Genomic DNA, 12082 nt, shown 5'->3' with positions numbered 1-12082 from the left:
GAAGATTCTTTGTCACAAAATACTGAAGATTTAACTCCTTCAGCATACTCTGACTCTGGTGAAGGTCGAAACTGTAATCTTAAAGATTTGGGTTTAACCACTATCAATCAGACTGAAGAAATGCTTCAGGACATGATTAGGGACCAACCGAGTATTCAAAAATTAAATTATACTAAAAAATCTACTCGGGATTGGGATCAAAATCGCAAACTCTATTATCATAGGCCTACACCTCAGGACCTATTATATGAAGAGAAAGTGTATATAGATCAAAAGGCTTATGATGGAAGATCAATCTATGAATGGAACATAGACGCCATGTCTGAATATCAAATTCTAGAACATTGTTATCGAATGCTTATGTATTGTAAAATTTTTTGGCAACATAAGAATACTGATCAAGGAATAGCAGAAATCTTAACTGCTGGGTTTTTTGGAACCCTTAAAGATTGGTGGGATAATATCCTTACCCCTGACCAACATCATGAAATTTATAATTCCAAAAAGGTAATTAAAACTAAATGAGGCCAAGACTATGGTTGTGAGGATGATGCGGTTTATACCTTAATTTCATGTATTGTTCGTCATTTTATTAGCAATTTAACTTCCACTACTGATAAGGGAAGAGAGGTGTTGCAAAATCTAAGGTGTAGAACACTTAGCCATTTTAAATGGTATAAAGATGTTTTCCTCACTAAGGTTAGAACCGATGCCAATAATGAATATTGGAAAGCTAAATTTATTGATGGATTACCAATTCTTTTTGCCAGCAAGGTGAGAAAAAAGTTAGGTAATGAGGTAGGAATTATCAACTACCATCAATATACATATGGTCTCCTTACCAGTGCTATCATCCAAGAAGGACTGACCTTATGTAATGATTTAAAGCTTCAAGCTCAGCTTAAGAAACAAAATCTTACTGATAAGGATGAGCTTGGTGAATTCTGTGAAAAGTTTGCCTGTGATATAGGTCCACCACCTTCCCATCAAAGGAAGGAAAAAGGGAAAGTCTCGCATTCTAAGAGACTAGAACCCTACTCCCATCAGAGTAGGAGATATCCCAAAAAAGAGTCTCATCAAAAGACTCATCATGAAACTAGGAGACCTCCTCCATGTCAGGAACCACCTCCTAGAAGAACTCTTCCAAACGAAAAGAAAATTGTCTGTTACAAATGTGGCAAATTAGGCCACTATTCCAATAGATGCAAAACTAAAGAGAAACTTAACCAACTTCAAATAGATGAAGGATTGAGAATCCAATTGGCTAAAATTCTCTTAAATTCTGATTCTGGGGATGATATTGATTATGCCTCATCCAGTCAATCAGATGACCAAGATTGTAGCTGTTCCCATCTTCAATCTGTGGCACAAATGCATCAGATTAATGTTCTTACCAAATATCAACAATGTATGCTAGAGAACATTGATCATGAGGAGGATCCTCAAACAAAACGATATTTAATCAAAGAATATCTTGATTAAATGCAAACTACTTCAAAGATACCTTCCATTCAAGGAGTAAAACCTTATTCTTTGAAGGTAATTATTGGTCGTTATGAAGAAACCAATTCTTCAAAACAATCCGTATCCATCTCCTCATTACAAGGAGAAATTAAAGAAATCAAGCTTGAATTAAAAGAATTAAAATCTCTTTATAAAAAGCTTGAACAAAAATGTGAAAAAAATAGTTCACATAAAGAAAAGAAATCTGAGGAATCTTTTCTTAATCAAATTACCTAAGTCATCCATCAAAGGTGGCATACTGTTATTAATTTGATAATTGATCAGAACTTTGTCATTCCTAAACTGACAGCTCTGATTGATAGTGGAGCAGATTTAAACTGCATCCAGGAAGGGTTAATCCCAACCCAATATTTTGAGAAAACAACTCAAACTTTGGCTAATGCCAGTGGAGACAAAATGAAAATTAAATACAAATTAAATAATGCCTCCATTTGCACTAATAATCAGTGTATTAATACAGACTTTTTATTAGTCAAGAATATGACTCAACATGTCATATTAGGAACTCCTTTTTTGGAGAAAATCATGCCAATTAAAGGTATTGATAATCGAGGAATTCTTGGACAGGTTAATAATAAACTAATATATTTCTCTTTCAAATCTCCTCCTCAAATTAGTTTTATCAATGAGATTTCCGAATTAAGAAATGTTAAAGAACATCATCTTAGTTTCCTGCATAAAGAAATTCAATTTTTAACCCTTGAACAACAGTTGGAAATTATAGATATAAAAGAGAAAATTAGTTCTCTTCAGAAAATATTTGCCCAAGAAATTTGTAGTGACATTCCTACTGCTTTTTGGGACCGAAAATATATTGTGTCTTTACCATATATTGATGAGTTCAATGAAAGAACCATCCCGACAAAAGCAAGGCCTAGTCAAATGAAACATACCTTACTAGACCTTTGCAAGAAGGAAATCCAAAATCTGTTGGATAAGAAATTAATTAAAAAATCTTACTCCCCATGGAGTTGTACTGCATTTTATGTAAATAAAAATGTAGAAAAGGAACGTGGTGTTTCAAGATTATTGGTTAATTATAAACCACTGAATGATTGTTTGAGATGGATTCGATATCCTATCCCAAATAAAAAAGATTTATTAGACAGATTGTTTTCTGCTAAAATCTTTTCAAAATTTGATTTGAAATATGGATATTGGCAAATTCAAATCAATGAAAAGGATAAATATAAGACTGCATTCACTGTCCCTTTTGGTCACTTTGAATGGAATGTTATGTCTTTCGGTTTGAAAAATGCTCCATCTGAATTTCAAAATATCATGAATGATATATTTGCTCCTTATTCTGAATTTACCATTGTTTATATTGATGATATCCTTGTTTATTCAGAATCTATTGATGCTCATTTTAAGCATTTACATGTTTTCAAAACAATTATTAGAAAACATGGATTGGTGATATCGGCACCGAAAATGAAATTGTTTCAGACGTCTTTTAGATTTTTAGGTCACAATATTCACATGGGAAAAATAGTTCCCATTGATAGAAGCATTGAGTTTGCCTCCAAGTTTCCGGATGAATTACTGGAGAAAACTCAACTTCAGAGATTTCTAGGAAGTCTCAATTATATTGCGGATTATTATCCTCATCTTGCTCAAGACTATGCAATATTACATAAAAGGCTCAGAAAGAATCCTGAGCCTTGGACTCCTAAACATACACTGGCAGTCCAATTAATCAAGAGTAAGGTTAAACAACTCCCTTGTCTTAACCTAACCAATCCTTCATATCCGAAGGTAGTAGAGATTGATGCCTCCCATATAGGCTATGGTGGTATCTTAAAACAAAGAAATCCAGCAAGTAAAGAAGAACTAGTTTGTTTTACCTCTGGCAATTGGCATGATGCACAGATTAATTATTCTACTGTTAAACAGGAAATTTTAGCAATAATTAAGTGCATTCATAAATTCCAAATCAATTCTTAAGAAGGATGTGAAGAATGTTACTTCCAAACAAATCTTTGCCAGATGGCAGGAGGAATTAAGCGCCTTTGATTTTGATATAGAACATATCAAAGGAGAATTAAACTCCTTACCTGATTTTCGCACCTGTGAATTTCTCCAGGGTCAAAATCATGTATAACCCCGCAAGGGCAATCCACTCCCAATGAGAGGACGTGGTAATCAAAAATCAAGAGGCTGAGGCCGAAAGAATCCAGAAAGAGGAAATTCCTCAGACAAGAAGGGTAAAGCCCCTGTGTCGTATAAAGAGACACTTGAAGTAGAACCAGAGTACATTACTCTTCCCGATACGGAGTCTATTTTGCTCCTCAATAAAGAGGACTTAGAGGGTACATTGGATTCCTGGGAGATGTTATCGAAATGGCTTGGAGAAGCCTACTGTCCCAGCTGTGCAAGAAAACGAAGATATTCCTTTGAATCTATTTTGGTTCACCTAAATTCCATATCAATGCATCATAAACTGACCAATGTGGCTAAATGGGATAGCCCACGAGCGTACAATAAATGTACAATACAAAGATTCATGCATCCCTCAACTTTGGAAAATTTTGATTTAGCTAAAGTAGTTAACCTTCCTAATGATAAGGAATTTAATTATTGGGATTATATGGATTCCTGGTATAATACTTTTTATTACCAAAATCCCTCCCATAGGCATTCCTGTTTTTTCCAATGGGAAAAGAATGTCTTTCAGAGGTCCTTACCTCTACCCAATTGGGTATTTTCTTGGTGGAACAAATTTGGGCACCCATTTCAATATTACCTGAACCCATTAAGGTTCGTTTTGTGAAATGGACTCAATCCAATCCTGAGCTTAAAGCTCTGGGTTATGAAAACCCCCAAAGAATTGGGACAGTCTTATCTTCTTTATGGTATTTTCTTTACCATGGATTTGGAGATGGGATTTTACTACAGGCTTTAATGACAACGGCCCACCAGTGTTATTAAGAACATTTCATGTTCATTGGTGGAAAAATTTCCCCAACATTGATACTAAAGTAGCAGAAATTGGGTATGCTATCATTGAAAATGAAAATAATCTTGGATTACATAGAATCCCAGAAGTCCATTATGACTCCAACAATATATTTGAAAGTTTTAAAACTCAATTAAAGAGTTTGATTCCGAATATATCGGAAAAAGACATTATGACAAAATTATTAGAATCAATGAAGGATTTTATGAACTCAGTGCAATGAAGGCACTTCCTCTCAACCAGCAGACGATAACATGTTAGTATCAGAACCATCTACTACCGAAGATGATGAAGAAATTGATTACAATAGTACTGAGCAGGATGATGATGCTCATGACTCATTACCAGAAAGTCAGCCTCCCGAGGATCCTGACGAATATATTAATGCCATGTTGCAGATGTTTCAAGCAACCACTAAAAGAAAATAATTTTGCAGGATATGACTATGACAGACACATCTGTATCAGATTCGTCGGCCAAGTCCGTCCAAAAGCAATAGAGGAAATCTTATCCTCCAGCCCATAGCTGGCCTATTTGTCACATCAACCAAGGCTCCTACAGTATCTTTGGTCGATCATTTTCTATCAAGTCACAATCATGGGATGCCGCCAGTAGCCACCTTCATCGAATAAGAGTGAAAGCTCTTAGACAACAAAAGATTTTTCGGGACCAGGCCCATCTCAGGTCGTGTTCTTATCTCAATCATGAAGATAAGGATGACTCACAAAAGCATTTTAATTATAGAGATAAGGATTCACAACCGGCTCAATCATAGAGGCTCTTTTTGTATTAGTGGTGGATGTCAAATGTTTTATAATCCACTTTGTTTACTCCATCTATATAAGGAGTTAGTTTCATTTATGTTGGCATCACTTGAAAAACCTTCCCCTTTGTTATCAAGGTTGCCTACTCGTGTGTTAGTAAGACTTGGAGTTTTCTGTAAGTATTTTATGTTATTGTGAAAGGCTTTGAATAATTCTTGAGTCTTTGTCTGTGTGATATGCCTTCTGTCGAAGATGATGAAGAAATTGATTACAATAGTACTGAGTAGGATGATAATGCTCATGACTCATTACCAGATAGTCAGCCTCCCGAGGATCCTGGCGAATATATTAATGCCATGTTGTAGATGTTTCAAGCAACCGCTAAAAGAAAATAATTTTGCAGGATATGACTATGACAGACACATCTGTATTAGATTCGTCGGCCGAGTCCGTCCAAAAACAACAAAGGAAATCTTATCCTCCAGCCCACAGTTGACCTATTTGTCACATCAACCAAGGCTCCTACAATATCTTTGGTTGGCCATTTTCTATCAAGTCACAATCATGGGATTCGTGACATTCTCAAACCTGAATGCTTTTTAAAATCTCATCGGCTTTAGCCGCTTTGGCTTGTTTGAGTTGATCTTTAGAAAGATTTAGTCTTCCACGCCTGGTTAATAATTCGTCAACAACTTCAGAATTATTATCCAATTTAAAATTCCTAATTGGAATAGGTGGTTTGATGAGTGGTTTATTATTCATCAATAAAGGTAACTTTCGAGAAGATAAGTCAAAAGGATTTTGACAATATTTCTCCTGTGTCCCTTTGTCCAATAAATCTTCAATGCGCGTAAGCTGTTGGCCTATCATTTGAAGATTTAAATTGGTAAAGTTGTTCTGTCTCCTGATCTGACCCATAGGATTTGGGCTAATTTCAGGATTAACAAAAGCAACGACTTCTAAAAAATCAGGAGCTTTGCCTGATGTTCTTGAGAATTCAAGCTTAATAGGATCAGTAGGAGGATGAACTAATCGAATATTGATACCACACAACAGCTGCCATTCTTTCGTTAGGGTTGAAAGAGTGGGAGAGGTGGAAGAAACTAAGGGTCGTTTCTCCGCTTGATTATGTCTGAAACGCACAAACTAATCAATGAAAGACATAATAACCTTATTTGTTTCCAAATAAAGACAAAAGTTGTTTGATAATTCCATGCGTTCTGCGGCCCTATAGGTGTCAAAAAACCAATGTTTGAAACCTAGATTATTGGGGTGAAAGAATTCAGCTTTAATGGCTGCGCGATCCACCAAAAAAGGTGGTGGGGCTGGGGTACGTTGTAAGGATGTAAAAATCATAGGTACAGAGTAAAACCGGTCATGTCAATGGGAGTGGGAGAAGTCCTATCATGCTCCCTTCCTTGGTAAACCCCATGAGGTATCTGGGTTTCTGAAATGTGGATTCCTTTAATGAGGAATCATCCTTGATGGAATGTTTTTCATCCAATTCCTTTAGGCAAGAGGATTGGCCTAAATCTGAATATCTGGATGACGTTGGCGGTAAAGAAACTCGGTAAGGAGTTTTGTCTTTGAAATTAATTACCACATCGCCATCAACTGATTGGATGACTTGATCAATATCCTGATTAATCAGGAGTCATGGAGGAACAGCCCGAGGAATAGTCCAGTTGGCTAGGAAATGAATTTCCTCCCAATTGATCATCCTAGGAGTGGCAACATTTGCACTCATCAGATCTGTTTCGATCAATACAGTCTTACCTTGATCTGGTAAGTTTAATACCTTAGGGACTAAGGTATTCATAATTTTGAAATGAATCCTTGCAATAACTGCAATGGTTTCAGTTCTAGGAATAAAATTGTATCCCTGTGTTAGAATCCTCAACTGGATAGATTCTAACAAATTCCTATCTGTTAAATATAGGGTGAGGTTTGGATGGACGTTAAAGTAAACAGGTCCCCTACTGAGACTTTTTTCGACAATACCCATTAATGAGGGTTTCCAATCCAAACAGCGACCATCACGAAGTATGGCCTGAAGACATGTGTTCATCCCTAATAAGGTCAAGGGTTTGAACGCAATCTGGATGCATCCAATATGCATATATTTCTTTTTAGTATTTGCAAGATACTTATTAAGATCGGTTAACTCTAATAATTTAAGAGTTGAATCTTGATTTTCAAGATTAATTGTTTGTTCCATGGTTTTAATTCCCATGGTACTAGAAAGGGTGAAGGTTCCTTTCTTGTATATCGATGTAGGTTTAATGGACGGAATTGTCCAATCATTTAATTGTTGTTGAACTTTATATTCCACCAAATATGCATTCTTAACAGATCCAGTAATCCTACTACTGGATGCCATGCTTGGACAAATTAAAAATTTAAAACCAAAGTTAAACAAATTAAACTAACTACACTACATTAGGAGTGGTAAAAGAAAACCAAAAGGAGGAATATCCTAGTATGAACTAAATATATTATAAACTGATTATATGGTAATCATGAACGAAGCAAACTATTGCTCATAATATCATAATTAATTTACTGTTCATTATCTTCTTGATCAGATACACGTCTGTCAACGATTTAAGAGTATAGCGGCCCTCAACGCCTACGCCTATCCATGGCAATGGCAACACGGGCATATCTCAACGCGACTTGGGTGACGTCCCATATCATAATGAGAACGAGGATGAATAGTAAATCCTTATAACATTGCGAAGTAAGTTAACTCCCCTGATGATTAAAATATAAAAAATTTATAATAGCTTACCCCATACCTGGATAAAAAAGGTTTAGCCTTCCATGGCTCTGATACCAAATTACATCGGGGAGTAGGAAATCAAAATTAAATAGCACAAAGACAGAATAACCTTATTTTTTTCCAAATAAAGATTAAAGTCATTTGATAATTCCATGCGTTCTACGGCCCCATAGGTGTCAAAAAACCAATGTTTGAAACCTAGATTTTTTTTGTTTCATTCTTTATTTATTTATTCTTTTTTCTATCTTGATTCTTTCTTTCTTCTTCTTTTTCTTCTTTCTTATTTCTTTCAATGTGCCTTATTTCTTTATTTATTCATGCTCGTTTCTTTCTTTTTTTTTTCTTGTTTCTTCATTGAAAGAAAAATGAATGAAACTAGCAAGGAAGAAAGAAAGACAAAGTTAAAGAAAGAAACATGAAATAAATAAACAAGAAAGATCAATTACATAAGAGGCACATAAAAAGAAATAAGAAATAAGTGAAGAAGAAGAAAGAATCACAATAGAAACAAACATGTCAAAAAAAGAATAAGAAAGAAATAAGAAAGAGTAATGAAAAAATGAAGTAGAAAGGAAGAAAGAAAGAAAGAAGACAAAAATAAAGAAAGGAAAAAGAAAAAAGTGAAAGGAGAAAAAAGAAAAATCAAGAAAGATAAGAAAGAAATAAGATGAAATATATTTTTTGTTTCATTCTTTATTTCTTTATTCTTTTCTATCTTGATTCTTTCTTTCTTCTTCTTTTCTTCTTTCTTATTTCTTTCAATGAGCCTTATTTCTTTATTTATTCCTTCTTGTTTCTATCTTTCTTGTTTCTTTCTTTCTTTATATAAAGAAAGAAACTAGAAAGAAAGAATAAAAGAAATAATAAAGAAAGAAGAAAGACAAAAGAAAAGAAAGAAAGAAAGAAAGAAGATGAGAAATAAAGAAAGAAAGAAAGAAGAAAGAAAAAGACAGAAAGAAAGAAAGAGAAAATAATGTAAAGAAAGAAGAAAAAAGAATGGAAGAAGAAGGGAAAAGGAATCAAAAAGAAATATAGATAGAAAGAAGAAGGAATAAAGAATGAAATTAGAAAGGAAGAACGAAAAATGAAATAGAAACAAAAAAAATGCAAGAAAGAAACAAGAATGAAAGAAAAATGAAAGAACAAATAATGAAAGACACATAAAAAGAAAGAATAAATATGAAAAGAAAAACAAAGAAAGAATCACGATAGAAACAAACAAACAAATAAGTTAGAAAGAAAGAATAAAGAAAGGAAGAAAGAAAGGAAGAAAGATCAAAAGAAGACAAAAAGAAAGAAAGAAAGAAAAAATAAACAAATGAAAGAAGAAAAAAAAGAAAGAAAGAAAGAAAGAAGAAGGAATCAATTAAGAAATAAGGCACATTGAAAAAAATAAGAAAGGAGAAAAGAAGAAGAAAAAAATAATAAATATATAAACAAGAAGAAAGAAAAAAGAAAAAAGAAAAAAGAAGAAACATCGTCTTTCTTTATTCTTACTTTCTTTTCGTCTTCTTTCTTTCTTATCTTTCTTGTCTGTTTCTTATTTTGTTTGTTTCTTTTTTCTTTGTTTTTTTGTTTACGAGTCTTTCTTTCTTTTTATCTTTCTTGTTCCTATATTTATTTATTTTTCTTTCTATTTTTTTTATTTCTTGCTTCTTTCTTTCTTGATTTTTCTTTTTTCTTCTTTCACTTTTTTCTTTTTTCTATTTCAATTTTTTCATTATTTTTTCTTCTTTTTTTTACTTGTTTCTTTATTTGTTTCTATTGTGATTCTTTCTTCTTCTTCACTTATTTCTTATTTCTTTCAATGTGCCTTTTATTTATTTGATTTTTCTTGTTTATTTATTTCATGTTTCTTTCTTTAACTTTGTCTTTCTTTCTTCCTAGCTAGTTTCATTCCTTTTTCTTTCAATGAAGAAACAAGAAAAAAAGAAAAAAAGAAACGAGCAAGAATAAATAAAGAAATAAGGCACATTGAAAGAAATAAGAAAGAAGAAAAGAAGAAGAAAGAAAGAATCACGATAGAAAAAAGAATAAAGAAATAAAGAATGAAACAAAAAATATATTTCATCTTGTTTCTTTCTTATCTTTCTTGTTTCTTTCTTTTTTTCTTTTGTCTTTCTTCTTTCTTTATTTATTTCTTTTATTATTTTTTTTCTAGTTTCTCTCTTTATTTCTTATTTCGTTCTTCTTTCTTTCTTATCTTTCTTGTTTCTTTCTTCTTTCTTTTATTTATTTATTTTTCGTTGTTTCTTATTTTTTCTTTATTTCTTTCGAGTTTTTTTCTTTTTTATTTGTTTATTTATTTTTCTTTGTTTCTTGTTCTTTCTTTCTTCTGACTTTCTTTCTTTCTTTCATAATTAAACAAAGAAGAGAATAAATAAAATAAAAAATAAAGAATGAAACAACAAATATATTTCATCTTTCTTTCTTCTTTCTTTCTTTTGGACTTCTTTCTTTTTGTCCTCTTTCTTTCTTATCATTGTTGTTTCTTTCTTTCTTTCTTTCGCATGTATTTCTTCTTTCTTTATTTATTTCTTATTTATGTTAGTAAAAATACAAGAAGCTAAAGAGGAGTACCAAAACATGTAGTTGATCTCCAAGATAGCTCCTCAAGGTTGTTCGTGCTCTTTTAAGTTCCCTTTGTATGAAGGTCTTTTAAAATAATTTTCATTCAGCGTTGAAGTTCTTTTAGTCATATGGATATTTATGGACAAAAATAAAGAAAGAAGAAAGAAAAGAAAGAAATCAAGAAAGAAAGATAAAAGAAGGAATAAACAAAGATGTTACCATATAATGCAGAAAAATAAAAATAAAATAGAATAAGGCAAATAGAAAAATAAAACTTATTTCATATGAAGAAAACATACAAGAACACGAGGAGGATAGGGAAAGAAGAAAGAAAGAAAGAATAAATAAGGAAAAAATAAAGACTCAACAATATTACATAAAAGACTCAGAAAACTTACAAGAACACGAGGAGGATATGTCACAATATTCATAAGGGAAAAATAGTTCCCATTGATAGAAGTATTGAGTTTGCTTCCAAATTTTTTGATGATTTATTGGAAAAAACTCAACTTCTGAGATTTCTAGGAAGTCTCAATTATATTGCTGATTATTATCCTCATCTTGCTCAAGACTCAACACTATTACATAAAAGACTCAGAAAGAATCCTGAGCTTTGGACTCCTAAACATACTCAGGCAGTCCAGTTAATTAAAAGTAAGGTTAAACAACTCCCTTGCCTTAACCTGACTAACCCTTCTTATCCGAAGGTTGTAGAGACAGATGCCTCCCATATAGGCTATGGTGGCATATTAAAACAAGTTAACCAAGCAGGTAAAGAAGAACTTGTAAGATTTACCTTTGGTAATTGGCATGATGCACAAATTAATTATTCCACTGTGAAACAGGAAATTTTGGCAATAATTAAGTGCATTCATAAATTTCGAGATGATCTCTTAAATTAGAAATTTCTTTTAAGACTTGATTGGTCTGCTACAAAATCAATTCTTAAGAAGGATGTGAAGAATCTTACTTCCAATCACATCTTTGCCAGATGACAAGCGGAATTAAGCGCCTTTGATTTTGATATTGAATATATCAAAGGAGAATTAAATTCCTTACCTGATTTTCTTCATAGTACAAATCATGTACAACCCCGGAAGGGGCAACCCACTCCCAATTAGAGGACGTGGAAATAAATCCAGAGGCTGAGGCCACAAAAATCAAGATAGAGGAAATCCCTCAGAAAAGAAGGGCAAAGCCCCAGTGTCGTATAAAGAGACACTCGAAGCAGAACTAGAGTATATTACTCTTCCTTAAAAGGACACTACTTTGATCCTCAATAAAGAGGACTTGGATGGTACCTTGGATTCCTGGGAGATGTTACAGAAATGGCTTGGAGAAGCCTACTGTCCCATCTGTGCAGGAAAACGATGGTATTCATTTGAATCTATTTTGGTTCATCTTAATTCAATTGCAGTGCATCATACACTGGAAAATGTGGTTAAATGGGATAGCCCAAGAGCGTACAGTAAATGTACGATT

The sequence above is a fragment of the Aristolochia californica genome, unplaced genomic scaffold, assembly GCF_029961685.1.
Source record: "Aristolochia californica isolate CCGP_79_NKW_82.1479 unplaced genomic scaffold, dmAriCali1.0.hap1 SCAF_6, whole genome shotgun sequence".
Lineage (NCBI taxonomy): Eukaryota > Viridiplantae > Streptophyta > Magnoliopsida > Piperales > Aristolochiaceae > Aristolochia > Aristolochia californica.
Note: the sequence above shows the minus strand (reverse complement) of the source record.